Below are 15,691 nucleotides of genomic sequence, written 5' to 3'. Positions count from 1 at the left end.
AATATGTACTAACATTTTTTAAAAATTGGAACTCAATACCATCCTGTCTCCCTCCTCCTCCCCCTGTCACCCAGGGCTAGACTCCAGCATGAGACCGTACTCTTTAAGTGAAATAAATCAGACACATGTTTAAATACTGCAGTTTCTCTGGTGTGAGAAACCAAAAGTGGAAATAAGGTCTAAAATGTGTAATAGGTATTGGGAAATGGGAAGAAAATATTCAAATGGGGACCAGGGAATGTAACTCAGTGGCACCACACCTGCCTGGCAAGCACAAGGTCCTGAGTTTGATCGCCAGTACTGGAAAAAAAGGAAAAGAAAATGTTCAAATGGGAAGGGGAACAAGGGAGGGGGAAAGGAGAAAGGAAGAAAAGGACAAGTAGTAAAAATAGAAGGAAACAATGGAAACAAAGGTTTTGCATAGAGGAAGGGGAGGAGGTTTGAGAGGAAGGGGGAATGGGAAAAAAAGAAGAGACAGGATCTATCATATACTGGTGCAAATTTCCTATGATGAGTGTTATCATTATGTATATCTAAAATATACCAATAAATGTTTTACTTAAAGAAAACTGAACTCTACCATCCTGTCCGCCCCTCCTTCCACTGTCACCAAAGGCCAGATGTCAACATGAGACCATACTCTTAAGTGAAATAAATTGGACACATGTGGTTTTTGTTTTTGTTTTTGTTTGGTACCCGGGATCTAACTCGGGTCCTTGTGCTTGCAAGGAGGCAGCGGAACCACTGAGCTAAATCCCTGGCCCATGGACACACATGTTTAAATACCACATTGTTTCTCTAGTGTGAGAAACCAAAAGTGTGAATAAGGACCAAAGTGTATAATACATATTGGGAAATAGGAAGAAAATGTTCAAATGAGAAGGGGAACAATGGAGGGGGGAGGGAGAGGAAAGAAGGGGCAAGAAAAAAAATGGAAACAAAGCTTTTGTAAATAAGGGGAAGAGGGGTTGAAGGGAGGGGAGGAGAGTGGGAATAAAAGAAGCAAGATATGTCATGTACAGATACAAATTCCCATTAGGTGTGGTGGCACACATGCCCATGACCCTAGCACTCTGGAAGCTGAGGCAGGAGAGTCCCCTTGAGTTTGAAGCCAACCTGGACTACAAAGTGAGTTCAAAACCAGCCTGAACTGCATGGAGAGACCTTGTCTCAAAAAAAAAAAAAAAAATTCCCAATGATGAATGTTATCATTATGTATAACTAAAATGTAAGAATAAAATTTTTTTAAAAAGAATCTGAATTCATCACTATCCTGTCCTCCCATTGTCACCCAGGGCCAGCCTCCAGTGCCACTTTGGCCCCATCCCTGTGGGATACACCAGCCTCCCTCCACCCCACTCCTCGTATCTCCTGCCAGCTCTCAGGGCTCCTCTCCCTTTTAGGAAAGCAGCCTCCCTGACCCTGCCTCCTTGCCTCTTGGGGCAGGGTGCTGCAGTCTGGCTTCTGTCCCACTGCCCCTCCCTTCCCCACAGATGCCCTCAGCAGTTTTGCTAACTGCAACTGTCCTCTCTTCCAGCTCTGTCTTTATTTTTCTGCCCCTCCCTGCAACACATAGCCCTCATTCATTCTCTCTTTCCTTGGCTCCTGTGATACCACACCCCTGCTTTGCTTTGTTTTTTTCTTTTCTCTCTTTCCTTCCTTCTTCCTTCCTTCCTTCCTTCCTTCCAAGTCAGGGTCTCATAGAGACCACACTGGTGTTGAATTCACAATCCTCCTGCCTCAGCCTCCCAAGTGCTGAGATTATAGGCTTGTACCATGGTGCTCACAGTCAGGCTATCCCTTTTTTTTTTTTCAGTACCAGGGATGGAACTCAGAACCTTGCATTTGTGAGGCAGGTGTGGTGCCACTGAGCTAAATCCTTGGCCCAGGCTAGCCCTGTTTTTTAAAAAATGCATATGGGGGCTGGGGATTTAGCTCAGTGGTTTTGGCACCTACTGCTCAAGCACAAAGACCCGAGTTTGATCTCCAGTACAAAAAAAAATGCATATCTGAAAAAAATGCATATCTGAGCCAGGCATCGTAGCTCACACATGTAACTAATTCTAGCACTCTGGGAGGCTGAAGCAGGAAGATGGTCATGAGTTAGAGGACAGCCCAGGCAACATACTGAGTTTAAGCCAGCCCAAAGTACATAGTGAGACTCTGTCTCAAAAAACAAAACAAAACAAAAATCACATCTGGCTGAGTCAGTTATGGCTTATGACTTGCAAGACGCCTTGTATTCAGCCCCTACCTGCCTGGCCAAGGTCCCTTGTCTCTGGCTGGTCTTCCTGGACTCTGCCACTTGCTGCTTCCTCTGACAGATCTCGTTCCCCACCCTCCCTTTTCAGGTCGAAGCTTAGATGGCTGACTTGGGCACACTTTCTGGCATCTCCCAAGGCTATTGCCACCTCCTCCATTAGGCTGTTGGCTTCCTGCATTTGGGGACTGTGCATCTCTGTTCCACTCCTGTTAGGGCTGCAGGTTCAAAACATGGGACCAACTTCATCTTGTCCTTTACCTGCAATCTGTTTTTTTTCACTGGATTCCCATATTTCTGTATGTTCCCTCCAGCAACCCTAACTGCTGTACCTCTGGAAACCAACTGGTAATTGGCAGACAGCAGACATTCAATACCTGTTCATTTGAGGAATAACAGACAAGGATGGGGGCAGGCACAGGTGTTAGGATGGGTCACTTCCTGGAGGAGGTGACACCTGAGCAAAAGCAGATGGCGATATCAGGTCATGGCCTCAGCTGGCTCCTCCATGGTGCTACTTCCGTAATGGGCTGAGTGGAGTCTTCCCAGTGATATTTCCAAGCCCGACCTGTTGTTACCTATGATGGGACCTTGCTGGGAAACAAGAGCTTTGCAGATTGCTACAGTTCAGTTGTAATTTAGGTTTTTGTTTGTTTGTTTGTTTGGTACTGGGGATTGAACTTGTGTCCTTGCACTTGCGGGGCAGGCGGTGGCACCACTGAGCTAAATGCTGTCCCAGTTGTGATTTAGTTTTATCCCACGAGGGTTCCTCTGTTGGAAGCTTGGTTCCAGTGCAGTGATGTTGGGAGAAGGTGGGCCTGGTGAAAGGTAATTAGGCCACCAGGGGTACTGCACCACCCCCTGAAGGGAAAAAGTTCTCTTGAGAGTCAGTTATTTACTACCAGAGTGGGTTTTTTTATTTTTTGGTTTGGTTTCTTGAGTCAAGGTCTCACTACATAGTTCAGGCTGGCCTTGAACTTGAGGTGACCCTCCTGCCTCAGCCTCCCAAGTGCTGGGATTACAGGGGTGCGCTGCCATGCCTGGGTAGAATGGGTTGTTATAAAGGAGCAAGACTGCTCCCTACTCAGTCCCTCTGGCTTCCTGGCTTCCATGTGATCTCATCTTGGGCACATTTCTGCCATGATGCCATCTGCCCCTGGCCAAATCAGAGGACTGACTGATCTTGGACTTTCAGCCTCCCAAACTGCAAACTAAATAAACTTTTTACAACTCTGAATTTTGTTATAACAGAAAAAAAAAAAAAAGGACAAATCGATACATGTAATGAAGCTAACATCTTGGGATCACATCATCCTGGATTGTGGGTGGGCTCCAAATCTAATGTCCTTATAAGGGCAGGATGTGAATGCCATACCGAGACAAGAGGACCATGTGAAGACAGGCAGAGGCTGCAAGGAGGCAGCTGCCAGCACAGGAATGCTGAGGAGAGTGGCACAAAGTAGATTCTCCCTCAGTGCTTCAGAAAGGCGCCTGCCTGGCCAATGCCTTGATTTTGGCCTTCTGACCTCCAGAACTGGGAAAAAATGAGTTGCTATTATTTTTAACTATCTGGTTTTGGTGTTTCATTACAAGAGCCCTAGGAAACTATCGTACTCCTAAATCTCTGTCCTTCCCAAGCCCATTGAGAAGATTCTTCTTCACAGCCTGTGGCCCCAGGAGCCCCACTCCTGCAGATCTCATATCCAGCTGTGCCAGCTGCCCACTAAAATGGTCCCATGATTTGAGCCTCCTGGTGCTCATGCCCTGTGTGGTCCCCTACCATCCTGAACAGGGCTGACCTGCATGACAGTGAAATCTTGCAGGGGTCCAAGATCAGGCTCTAAAGGCACTGCAGCCTCTGGGTGCTCTACTGGATTTCTCCCCACCCCCACCCCAGGGAAAGCCGGCAGCCATGCTGCAGGACACATGAGGGGCACCACGCAAAGGGCTGAGGCTCCTCATCGACACCGTAACAGCCACCTTCGCACCACTCAGTTGACATGTTCCTGAGATTCTGACTCTCGCAGAGGACTTGGGCTCATCTGTCATGCAGCAGTAGATCACCAAGACCAGGACCAGCTGTGAGATCATTAGGCTCCACCCCCAGCATAACCCAACAAAGGACAGAAGTCATGGCAGCAGCTCTTGTCACTGGCCTCTGGAAGATACTAGACTCTCAGGGCTGGAAAGACTCATCTAAGGCGACCATTGGTCATCTAAGTCATATGGGCACTGGGCAATTGGTTGTCTAGTCCGTCCCTCCCTGGGAGCCAGGGAAGCCCAGGCCTAGAGAAGGGATGCTCGTTGCCCAAGGGTGGGACAGGAGTGAGGTGTCCTAATTTGAAGCCTATGGTGTCTTTAGGTCTTTGTCTAGGGAATCCATGATCAATCCGGGCAGATTCCAGGGCACAGAGGATTGGTTTGCTAGGGCTGTGGCAAGTTCCCACTTGGCACAAATGGAGTGACTTAAGTAGAAATTCACTGTCTCATAGTTCTAGAGTCTAGAAGTCCAAATCCAAGGGAGTGGCAGGGCTGTGAGAGAAAGCAACGTTCCAGGCCTCTTTCCTTGGCTTCTCATTATACTCACATGACACTCTCCTTATATGGCCAGCTGTGTTCAGATTTCCTCCTTTTATAAGGGTGGCAGCAGAAGGCCGGGCCAGGTGGCACACACCTATAATCCCAGTACTCAGAAGGCTGACGTAGGAGGATTGCCACGAGCTCAAGGCCAGCCTGGGCTACATAGTGAGTTCAAGGTCAGCCTGAATTACAGAGTGAGACCCTGTGTCAATAATAATAATAATAATAATAGTAATAGTAATAATACTAATACCACCAGCATGGCATGGTGTTGCAGGCCTGTAATCCCAGCACTCAGGAAGCTGAGGTAGGAAGGCTGATGTGAGTTGGAGACCAGTCTGAGATAGATATATAGTGAATTCAGGGACAGCCTGAACTGCATAGCAAGACCCTATCTCAAAAAGAAAAACAAAATCAAAACAAATCAAAAAGGATACCAGTTGATTAGGGGCCCCCAATGGCCTCATTTTATTTTATTTTATCGCATCCCTCCTCAAGTCCCCTCCCCTCCCTATGTACAAAAGCTTTGTTTCCATATTTTCCTTCTATTTTCACTTTTTTCTTATCCCTTCCTTCCTTTCTTTCTTCCTCCTTCCTCCTTCTTCCCAATTGAACACTTTCTTCCCATTTCCCAATATCCATTATACATTTCAGTCTTTATTTCCACTTTCAGTTTCTCACACCAGAGAAACAATGTGGTATTTAAACATGTGTGTCCAATTTATTTCACTTAGGAGTATGGTCTCAAGGTCCAGTCATTTAAATGTCTGAAGCTCATCCTTCTTTATGGCAGAGTAGTACTCCATTATATAAAAAACCCCTGATCTTCTTTATCCACTCGTCAGTTGATGGGCATGGGCTGTTTCCAAGCTTTAGCTATTACACACTATGCTGGTATAAACATGGATGCACATATATTGCTGTGGTATGATGCTTTTAATTCTTGTAATTTTTTTTTTTTTTTGGTACTGGGGATTGAACTCGGGACCTTGCACCTGTGAGGTAGGCGACGGAACCACTGAGCTAAATCCCCCTGCCCATGCTTTTAATTCTTTCAGGAAGATACCAAGAAGAGGTATAACTGGGTCAAATGGAACCTCTAGTTTTAGTTTTTTGAGAAATCTCCACACTGATTTCCACAGTGGTTGCACCAGTCTGCACTCCCACCAACAGTGGAGAAGGGTTCCTTTCTCCCCACAGCCCCTCCAGCATGTTATTGGTTGATTTCTTGATAGCGGCCATTCTTTCTGGAGTGAGATGAAATCTCAGTGTTGTTTTTATTTGCATTTCATGAGTGACCAATGATGTTGAAAATTTTTTCATATATTTATTTGCCATTTCTAATCCTTCATCTGAGAAGTATCTTTTCATTCCAGTTGCCCATTTTTGGATTGGGTCTTTAAATCTGGGGGGGGGGGTCCTGATTTTTTTGAGTTCTTTATATATTCTAGATAATAGTCTTTTGTCTGAATAGCTGGTAAAAAAAATTTTCTCGCACTGTGGGTTCTCGCTTCACTCTGTTGGTGATTTCTCTTGCTGTGCAATAGATTTTTAATAAGATGAGGTCCCAGGTGTTGATTCTTTGTAGTATTTCCCATGTGGTCTGGGTTTTGTTCATGAAGTCTTTGCCTACTCCTATGTCTTAGAGCGTTCTACTTATTCTCTCTTCCAGCAGATTTAGTGTTTCTGTTTTAATATTTGGATCTTTGATCTATTTTGATTTTAGGTTAGTGTGTGGTGAAAGATAGTTTCAATCTTCAGCATGTGGAAAGCCAGTTTTTCCAGCACCACTTATTAAAGAGGCTATCTTTCTTCCAGTGCAGGTGTTTGGTTCTTTTGTCAAAGATAAGGTGGCTGAGTGTGTCTGGAGTTCTTTCTGCATTGGCTTTGTAGAGACCCTGTCTCCAGCACTGGGGGTGTAGCTCAGTGCTAGAGCACTTGCTTATCATGTGTGAGGGCCTGAGTTTCATCCCCAGCACTGTGCAGAACAAAAAACAGAAAAATGACCCTATCTTCTGCTAAAGTCACATTCTGACTACTGGGAGACAGGACTTCAACATGAGAATTTTTTTGGAGAGGATACAATTCAACCTATAAATACTTCAAGACCCCGACTTTTGGGTTCCAGGTGTTTCTGCTCATAGTTTGTTTGGTATCCGGTCTCTTTTCTACTCTGCTCCCCCACCAGCACATTTTATGCCCAGGACAGACATCACAAGTCCCTCCTGGCTCCCTTTCCTGCTGAAGCAAGCTGCAGACTGAGCGTCCTCCTCAACACAGTCTCGGGCCCTCTGCCAGCCAATATCTGCTGCTGAAGGCTTCTCGGGGGAGAGGGGAGCTGAGACAGGGTATCCTGAATGACTGAATATGTCTGACATACGGACAATTCAGAGTCCATCTGCCTACCCGTCGGCTCTGGCTCATCTGTTGCTGTAGACTCACTGTCACTGCCTCTGCTGCTGGTTCTCATCTTAGGCCAGGACCCGGGTCTGCCAGGAAGACCACCCTCACCCTTCTGTTTCTGAATGCTCCATGGCAGGTAGGATGCCAGGGAGGACAAGGGCAGCAGGGCCAGGTCCCTGTCTCCCAACAATCCCACTTCCTCCTCGCTGTGGTGTGATGACATCCCCTCCAAAATTCAGTTGTTGCCATAGTAATAGTATTAAGAGAGGGGCCTTTAAGAGGAGATTAGGCACCAGGGCTCCCTCCTTGTGAATGGGATAAAGTGTACCTTACAAAGAGGCTTGATGGGAGAGTCGCCCTTTCCTGCCCTTCCACCTTCTGGCACATGCAGACACAGCTAGAGGCCTTCACCAGATATTGGCTCAGCCTCTCAGAGTGCTGGGATCTCAGGAGTATGCTACCACACCTGGCTCATTCACTATTTTGCCAAATTTTTGTTTGTTTTTTTGTTTTTGAGATAGGGTCTCGATGTATAACCCAGGATGGCCTCAAACTAGCAGTGATCCTTCTGTCTCAGCCTCCCCAGTTCTGGGGTTACATGCGTGTGCCATCATGCCTGGCTAATTCACTTTTATTTCTATCATTATTGCAAGGCTTTCTCTTCATGGAGCTCCTAATAGGTGAGTAAAACCAAGGGAAGTTTGGTAGAAGTGATGTGGGGTGGGGTCCAGCAGCATGAGTATCTGTGAAGTGAGAGGGCTGGGTGGTCACAGAAGGGTGGGACAGTTAGGGCTTTTCAAGGCTTTCTGGGGAAGCAGTGCTGAGATTGCAGGCAGCCATTAGCTGAACACCTACTGTGTGCCATTTTCTGTGGAACTGCTCTTGAGCTGCTCAGGTGAGGGTGACAGCATAAGACAAGGGCCTGGCTTTCTTGGCCAACAGCCTCCAAGAGGAGAGGGTCAGGTAAGCAGGAAGTGCTTACATTAGACTGTGGTCAGTGATGAGATGGGGTGGGAAAGGCAGGTGTCCTAGATGAGGTGATAGGCAAGCTTTAGTTTCTTTCTTTCTTTGTTTTGTTTTGTTTTTTGTACCAGGGATCAAACCCAGATCCTTGTGCTTTCGAGGCAGGTCCCAGAACCACCGAGCTAAATCCCCAGCCCCTCTTTGTTTTGGGGGGGGGGGTGTTTTGGTACCAGGGATTGAACTTGGGACCTTGCGCTTGTGAGGCAGGTGGTGGAACCACTGAGCTAAATCTCTGGCCCCTTTATTTGTTTTATTGAGACAGAGTCTCCCTATGTAGTTTAGGCTGGCTTTGAACTTACTATGTAGCCCAGTCTGGCCTCGAACTTGTGACAATTCACCTGCCTCAGCCTCCTGTGTGTTGGGATTACAGGGGTCCACTGTTAGGTCTGGCTTCAAACTTTAGATTTTGAAAGGCAAATAAGAATTAGTCAGCCAGGGCCAGGGATTTAGCTCAGTGGTTCTGCCGCCTGCCTTGCAAGCAAAAGGTCCGGAGTTTGATCCCCAGTACCAAAAAAAAAAAAAAAAGAATTAGTCAGTCAAGATGGTAGGGTGTGATGGCAGACTCCTGTAATCCCAATACTCAGGAAGCTGAGGCAGGTAGATTGCCACAAGTTTGAGGCCAGCCTGGGCTACAAAGTGAGTTCAAGGCCAAACTGAACTATAAAGCAAAGCGAGACCCTGTCTCAAACAAAACAAAAAAGTTTAGGGCCAGGAATTTTGCTCAGTGGTGCTGCTGCCTGCCTCGCAAGCATAAGGTCCCAAGTTTGATCCCTGTACCAAAAAAGGAAAGAAAAGAAAGAAAGAAAGAAATAAAAGAAAAGAAAAGAAAAGAAAAGAAAAGAAAAGAAAAGGAAAGGAAAGCAGGCAGGCAAGCAAGCAAGCAAGCAGCAAAAAAAGTCTAGGGCCTGCCATTTAGCTCAGTGGCACTGCACCTGCCTTGTAAGTGCAAGGTCCTGAGTTCAATCCCCAGTACCAGGGGAAAAAAAAAGTCTGCCAGGAAAAGAAAAGCGAAATTCCAGCTATCAGGAATCACAAGTCTGAAGACCAAGGTAAGAGGGGATTGTGTGTGCTTGCAACAACAGGTGGCTGAAGGTGGCTGAGGCATGCCCAGCTAAGTGGGGTTGAGAGATGTATTATATCTGAGGCTGTGGTTACAGGAAACAGAAAATAAATGGAAATTAGGAGTTGGGCGTGGTGGTACACATCTGTAATTCCAGCACTTGGGAGGCTGAGGCAGAAAGATCACCTTGAGTACAAATTTGAGGCCAGCCTAGACTATCTAGTGAGTTCAAGACCAGCCTGGACTATATAGTGAGACCCTATCTCAAAAAGAAAACAAACAACAAAAGAGACAGAAAAAAGGGAGAGAGAGAAAAAAAAACAAAAAATAAAAAACAAAGAAACAAAAAAAGGAAATTAGTCAGGCTCAAGCAGTGAGGGATTGTTACTGGCTCACGTGAGTAAGGAGTTTACAGGTTCTACGGCTTCAAGTGAGGTTGGACCAGGGGCTCAATGGTGCCACTGAGAAACCAGCTCCGCCCCACACCATCCTGTCCCAGTGTCTTCTGCACCACTGGCTTTCCTTGAGGGTCAGTGATGGCAGCCAGTGCTCCTGGGCTCAGCTTCCTGGTCTTTGTCCCACTTCTGCAGCAAGCTGGTTGGGCCAGCTCAGGTCTCCAGGGCACCTCCGAGCCCACTGCAGTGTCCAGCGCCTTGAGAAAAGTGGACATTGGGATGAAATCAAGTCCACAGCACCACATGGATCCCCAAGACAGGAGAAGGTGAAATGGATGCTAAGGGACAGATTTTTGAAGCAGATAAGTCACGCTAAGGAGCTTGAGCTTAATCCAAGGATGAGGAGAAGCAGAGTCTGACTTGATCAGATTGGGTTTTTAAAAGATCACCCTGGCTGTGGAATAGAGAACAGACTAGGGGAGGGTGAAGGAGCAGGCAGGGAGGCCAGCTGGGAGGCTCCAGGCTCCGTGGGCAGCGTGGGAGGGGTGCTGACTGTGACAAACGGGAGTCTGCTGGATCCAGAAGTGTGGACAAGGAAGGGCTGGGGGGTGATCCCACTTTCTACACTGAGTCTTGGCTGGCTGGAAGGGGAATAGAAAGAGGGGCAGGCTGGGTGTGTAGGGGTGAACATTCTGAGATCAGTTTTGAACAAAACTGAGTGAGAGGGCCAGGGATTTATTTCAGTGGTTCCGCCGCCACCTGCCTCACAAGCACAAGGACCAGAGTTCGATCCCCGGTATCAAAAACAAAACAAAACAAAACAAACCTGAGTGAGAGAAGTAGAGTCCAGAAGACATTTGGTTGGATGTGGGCATCTGGAAGAGCCTGCCTGGGGTGGGGAGGGCTCTGGGCTGGGATCTAGGTGGGGACACCCATAACCTAGAGATTGATATTGGGGAATTAAAGGTCATGGAGACAGTCTAAAGGACCAACACCAAGAGTTTGGATGCCAGCCAGGAGGGGAGCTGAGAAGAGCTGGGCTCCAGTCCTGCCCAGAGCTGGAGTCCATACCCGCCAAAGGGCCTTTGGGTTTAGAGAACACAGAATCACTGTTAACCATGGCAGAATGGCTTCTGTGCAATGGCACAGGCTGAGGTGGAACGCTGGGGGTTCTAGAGAGAATGGAAGGTGAGGACAAGGACAGAGGGGTGTGAACAACTCTTTCAAGAAGCCCAGCTTGGAGGAGAAAAGGAGTGGAGCAGCTTTAGTGGAAAGGGTTACCTAAGGTGAGCACAGGGACGGTGTTGGTGTGCATTTGAGGTCAGGGCATGTGTTTTAGGATGGAAGGGTTTAAGCAGATGTCTGTGCTGAGGGGAAACACAGTCCCAAAGGAGGAGGTGGGGCGAATGGGGTCCATGTGGGAGGCATGCTGAGCCTATGGGTGAGGCTGGTCCTACAGAGGAAGGAACTCTACACCAGTGGGCACAGACAGGGGCTGAATCTATGAGTACAGTGCAGCCAGAGGGGGTTCCTGCCCAACGGCCTCAGTCTTCTCTGGAAGTGGGAGCATGCAGTGTGGGGGTGGCAGGAGAGGACTGTGGAAGGAAGTGGGAAGGATGCTTGTCACCAGGCCTGAGCCCTGGGTATGCCCTGGAAGAGCAGAACTGAGCTGCAGGACTTGCAGTTATGAGGCACAGGGCATGCAGATGAGGGGTAGGAGAGGGTGGAGCATCTTGGGGCACCAGAGGGCCTTGGCCTCCCTCTCTGAAGGTGAACAGACCTGTTTAACTGGATCAGACACAAACTAGAGCACCCCCACACCCTTTTTCTTTGAGACAGGGTCTCCCTATGTTCTCCAGGCTAAGTTTGAACACACTATGTAGCTCAGGCGGGGCTCAAGCTCATGGTGATCCTCCTGCCTCAGCCTCCTGAATGCTAGGATTACAGGTGTGCACCACCACACCCAGTTTAGAGAGCCCTTGAGTACTGGGTTGGAGATCTTTGCCTGGAAAACAGGAAGCCATGAAAGGTTATGTGGAACAGGAGTGGGGCATGATCAAAGTAGGATTTAAGAATCTGTATCCAAGATGGGGGTGATGGCACATACTTGTAAACCCAGCACTATGAGAGGCTGAGGCAGGAGGATCACAAGTTCAAACTCTGCCTTAGGGCAGGGGATTTAGCTCAGTGGTTCCGCCGCCTGCCTCGCAAGTGCAAGAACCCGAGTTCGATCCTCGGTACCAAAAAAAAAAAAAAGACAACTCTGCCTCAGGAATTTAGGAAGAACCTGTCTCAAAATATACAAAAAGGGCCAAGAAATATAGCTCAGTGTCAAGGCCCAGGGTTCAATCCTCAGTACTGCCCCACCAATCTGTATTGATTTGTGTGTGCATAATGGATTGAAGGGGTTAGACAGAGGTAGGAATTTGGAGCTGTTGGCCAAAGTGAGGATGTCAGTTGTCCAATCATGGAGGAGGAGCAGTCCACCCCTGGTCTACAGGGTATGGGTGGCCTCATGTAGCAGTAAGCCATGAGCAGAGGGGGCCTACTTGGGGTGCTCAAGAGGAGATCCTAGCTTCAGAAGGAAGCCAGAGTTGATGGATTTTTTTTTTTTTTTTGAAACAGAGTCTTGCTATGTAGTTCAGGCTGGCTTTGAACTCACTACATATATCCCAGGCTGGCCTCGAACTCAGGGCACTCCCCCTGCCTCAGCCTCCCAAGCACTAGGATTACAGGCATGCGGCATCACACACCGTTTAGATAGATGTCCTTACATTATATCTGAGATCACGCTGGATCCTCCTAGTAATTGATGAGGTCAGTTATCATTTCCTTTTAGAGATGGAGAGACTGAGGCTCAGAAAGGCCAAGACACTCACCCAAGAGCTGGGACTCACACTAGATTTGAGCTCCCTGGCTGCCCGTTTTGCACATCCCTCTGTTCCTAATCTCTCCACTGTCATGTCTCCAGAGGCCTCTGATCATGTGACTTTGCTCTAGGGCATGATCTAAGGCTTAGTGACTCTAATGGCCCAGGGGGTCAATTTCAGCTTCTTGAGGTGCCTGGCTCAGGCTCCAGGACATTTGTGCTCAAAGGTAGGGCCCCGATGATGCCAGATGTCACCACCAGAGGGCGCAGCCCAGGTGAGGTTGGGGGGTGCTTTCCCACTTCCGGAGAAACCAAGCAGGCTCCTAGGTCCGAGGCTGCCCCCTCATGGGGTCTGGGGAGGCTCCTGTCACCTTCCCCTCTCTTGTCACCAGAGCTCTCGCTGACTCTTCCTCCCGAGTTTCTGCTTGGCTCAGGAGTCAGATTTCTCCGGCGTGGGTGTAAGGAGCCCGGGTCTCCTCCCAGACCGCATGCCCGCCGGCTTCTGCTCCCTCCTCCCCAGTGTCACTCCCAAATGGCCTCCTTGCTTTCTGCAGCCCTAGTACTGAGACAGTGCCAAACACCAGATCGGCACCTCTGTCACCTCAGCCTTTTCACAAGTGTGTGTATGAGGGGGGCAGAGGCGGTGGGGAGGACGTAGAGATGGAAGGGCAGCACCCTGGGCACACAGCCGGCCAGAAGGGCCTGTGGGCACCCGGTAGGGCAGTGCCTGGGCAGCACTGTGGTGTTGGCGGCGGAGTCCCCAGGCTCCTTCCACTCAGCCACCGCCTCCATTTCCTCCAAGTCACCTCCTACTCCTTGAGGGGAGCACCCCCATGGCCCCCAACTGCTCAGCCAGGTTTCTGCCCAGGTTCGGTCACCCTCCCTCCTCTGCCCCAGGCCTGGCTGCATCCCTCCCTCCCTTCCCAAGCTTAGCCCCTGGGCCGTGGCCACCAAGGACCTGGACAGGGTCCCAGGCACCACACCGCAGCAGCCAGCCTCGCTTCTCACTCAGGACAGTCCCAGTCTGTCTGGCAGGGTTGGCGGGCTGGGGATTGGCTCCAGCTGCCCCTGCCTTTGGGAGGAGGGGAGCCCGGGTGGCTCACCCAAGGTCACCCTTCCTTTCTTTTACAGCATCCCTGTGCAACTTTTGTCCTCTCTGCTTCACCTTGAGGAGGGATCTGGATGCCCGGCAGGCAGAATATGGGCTGGTGGAAAGAAACGTTCTGTGGGCTAATGACTATTCCTTCTACAAATGCTGAGTGCCCCCTGTGTGCCTGGCCCTGAGAACACAGCCCTGAACGCAGAGACACAATCACACAAATCAAGTGCATTTGTGTCTGTGAGCCGTGTGGCAAATCGCCAAGTCCTTAGCTGGCCAAGGCTGGTGTCTCGGGATGTGAGGAGTCAGGGGATTTTTTTTGGCGTAGGCAAAGGAAGCTTCGGGCAGAGGGCTGTATGAGGGCAGGGCAAAACCTCAGTCTCCTCATCTGGAAGAGCAGCCTGGTTGTGGGCTTGAGCTTGCTTTGAGGCAGCCTGCATGCTGGCTTGCAGCCTTCAAAAAGAAGGCGCTGTGGTCCCCCTCCTGGGGGGAAGGATGAGTAGGACTCAAGGGCCAAAATGGCGGGTAGGACTTTCCTGGGAGACCTGCGGCCCCTGCTCAGCTTTCAGGTGGCCTCAGGGAGATAAGGGACCCCTGTCCTTGGCCCCTTCCCCCACCCAGGGTAGAGAGGAGGGACTAGCCCTTGGGCTGCCTCTCCATTCCCACCCCAGGTTTCTGACCACGTGGCACCTCTGCACCCCACCTCTGGGGGAGGATGATTTCTGATGGGGGGGGTTGGGGAGCAGAGAAAGGTGGGTGGAACCAGGGGTAGGCTGTGACCTGGGCCTGTGGCACAGCCGCACCCACAGCCCTGGGCAGCAGGGAGGGGGTGCTGTCTCTTTAAGAGCCTTCAGGCTGCTGGGAGCAGATGGCCAGGCCTGCCGGGGCCCCTTGTCCTTTGTGTGCCTTTGCACAAAAGAGGGGGCCTGCTGGGGAGGGGGTGGCTGCAGCAGGTGGGAGGGGTGGGGCCTTTCCCTTCCCCCTCCTAACCCTGCACCCTTGCCCCTTGGGAGGAGATTGCTCACTAGGAATGCACCTCCTCCAGGGACCCAGTGGTTCCCACTGTCGCCCCCAAACTCTAACTATACCCCTGCTGTGTTGTGTCCCACCTCCCTGGCAGAAGCCTCCTTATACTGGGGCTTAGGGACCCCTCCATTCCAAGGAATAAACCTCCCCTCCCTGCCCCCACCTTCAGAGGAGCCTGTCCTCTGGCTCCGGATAGAAGTGAGACTAGATCTGGGTCCTGGGGTGAGGGCAGGGGTGGGGGTGGGGAGGCGAGAGCCAGAGGGGAGCTTTGGCCTGGATCACACTAGAGGGTGGGGGTGGAGGGTACCTGGGGCATCACTGGAAGAGGAAGGCAAGAAATAGGCATGATACTGAGGCTGAGGCCTGGGGTGGGGCGAGGGGGCAGGAGAGTGGGGTGGGGGACCCAACTAGGGCACTGCCTGATGGGAGGCGGCCTGCAAGATGAAAGACGCCTTGGGAGGAGAGGGTGGTGTGCACAATGGTTGCCTGCCAAGCAGAAGGGGACAGAGACAAGAGCCTCTCTAAAGGGTGGAGGCTCGGCGCTGGGATGGCACCCTGCCACTGCAGAGGGGCCAGCCTGGGAAGGCGCGGTTCGCCTTGGAGCAGACCCTTTAGCTTAGACCGGTCCTTGGTCCACTGGTCCATTCATTCTCCTCCTTTGTGAGACATTCTCACCCTGAGGCTCCGTGCCCAATCCGTGATATAAGAGGTGGAAAACGGCCCCACATGCCTGGCCCGAGGTGTGGCGGGCAACGTGGCCGCTGGCTTTGTGGCCTCTTGGGGCCTGAGAGCGCGGCGACCTGGGTGGGGTCGCGTCAGAGTCGGCCAGGGTGCCCGAAGAGAGTCCCTAGGGACAGGCAGCCCCAGCCGGGTCGTGGCCGGACCGCAAGACCCCGGCGGGTGGGCCACAGGCAGGGGTGGGGGCGGGGACCCCTGGCTGGTCTTGGGCTGCTTCTAAATTTAGGGATCTGATTAC

Source organism: Heterocephalus glaber, unplaced genomic scaffold (genome assembly GCF_053883595.1).
Source record: "Heterocephalus glaber isolate CG9 unplaced genomic scaffold, H.glaber_assembly_v1.0 deba00000594, whole genome shotgun sequence".
NCBI lineage: Eukaryota > Metazoa > Chordata > Mammalia > Rodentia > Bathyergidae > Heterocephalus > Heterocephalus glaber.
Note: the sequence above shows the minus strand (reverse complement) of the source record.